This window comes from Crassostrea angulata, chromosome 3 (genome assembly GCF_025612915.1).
Source record: "Crassostrea angulata isolate pt1a10 chromosome 3, ASM2561291v2, whole genome shotgun sequence".
Lineage (NCBI taxonomy): Eukaryota > Metazoa > Mollusca > Bivalvia > Ostreida > Ostreidae > Magallana > Magallana angulata.
This window is the reverse complement of record NC_069113.1, coordinates 50,053,168-50,054,385: the sequence shown is the minus strand read 5'-3', so window position 1 is coordinate 50,054,385 and position 1,218 is coordinate 50,053,168. Positions and strand designations below refer to the sequence as shown.

General features: G+C 38.3%; 1 protein-coding gene across 5 annotated transcripts in view; it reads right to left on the bottom strand.

Annotated features, from left to right (window-relative positions):
• The window catches only part of LOC128175615 (uncharacterized), a 4,508-nt gene extending 4,145 nt beyond the window's left edge, over positions 1 to 363 (bottom strand). For 2 of the 5 annotated variants that reach the window (XM_052841376.1, XM_052841378.1), the window contains exon 1: positions 244 to 363. The gene's annotated coding sequence lies outside the window, so the exon portion shown is untranslated. The remainder of the gene's footprint in view (positions 1 to 243) is intronic. The other 3 variants (XM_052841379.1, XM_052841380.1, XM_052841377.1) reach the window with 2 other exon arrangements.
• Positions 364 to 1,218: the final 855 nt, after the last annotated feature.

Sequence of the window (1,218 nt, the reverse complement as noted above, 5' to 3'; positions counted from 1 at the left end):
AATAACGAGAGCATAAGAAATCGGGAACATATAAATCGAAATGTCGATGGTCGAACGCAGGTGCTGCAGTTCCAACACGTCTACGCCTGCACATGCGCTGCTTCATTACTCAGCACAAAGGCGAGGACATCTTGTGAACTTATTTTTCGCACATCACTTCGTTTCCACATGCAAAGGTTTACGACAAAACTATTCCCTGAACTAAGAACTGATTCTTGCAATGGTAAGCCTATGTATACTTACATTAAATGCACATAAATGAGTATTTACTTCTCTTTAGACACCCATCTACTTTCAGATAAGATGGCCGACCCCACGCTAGAAGTGACGTCATACATAATTAAGAACCCGAACCCGATCACATTAATATTCACTTACGGCTTACTTATGTCGACATGAACAGAACTACAATTTATTTATGGAACTAGACTGTAGACTTACGATATTCATCTAAATGGTCATTAAAGCTCCCCAAACCAGCAATAACTTCATACCAATTATAGAGACAATGATTTTCACAATTTGGAGAGAAAGCAATGCAAAAGACTCGAGTCCAATCCACAATTTGCAAAAGTTGTTCACCTTTGCAGGGTCAACCCAAAGGTCAAAAGGGAAAAAACAACTTAAAATTTTCCCTTCTTTATGCAACCAAATAATTGGGCGTTCTGTAAAGAAATCTCTTGGAATTTAATTTATTCCTTCGATGTGTGGGTTGCCCCTAGTTGGGGCAATCAAAATTCACAGGGAAACTGATTTCTAATGTCAAATGACGAAGTTACAACCCTTTAAACTACAAAGGCTACTGTGAGAAATATATGGGGTTTTCCCCAAAGATGGGGGCCAAAGGGACATAACTTTTGTAAAGTGTGGATTAGTCTTATAGATTGATATTTATAATCAAAGTACTGAAGAACTGACGGGAGTTGATTTCGTCGATGTTTATTTTAAAATCAATGATATGTTATTTTGCATGACAAGTACATATAGTTTCTAATTTGAATTACGCACATTTTCAGTGACGTAGCTACCTTTTAATTTACTGTATTCAAAAAAAGGTAGGGGGTCTGGGGGCCGCCTTGAGGCCCCCAGCCGGTCCAGGGCAGAGGCCTGGTGGGGGCCCCCGGAAGCTCCTGGATTTTATGTTATTTAAATGACAAAACAGCCTTAAAAATATGACATTTTTTAAGTATTATGATTCCAATAAATATGAACAAAAGT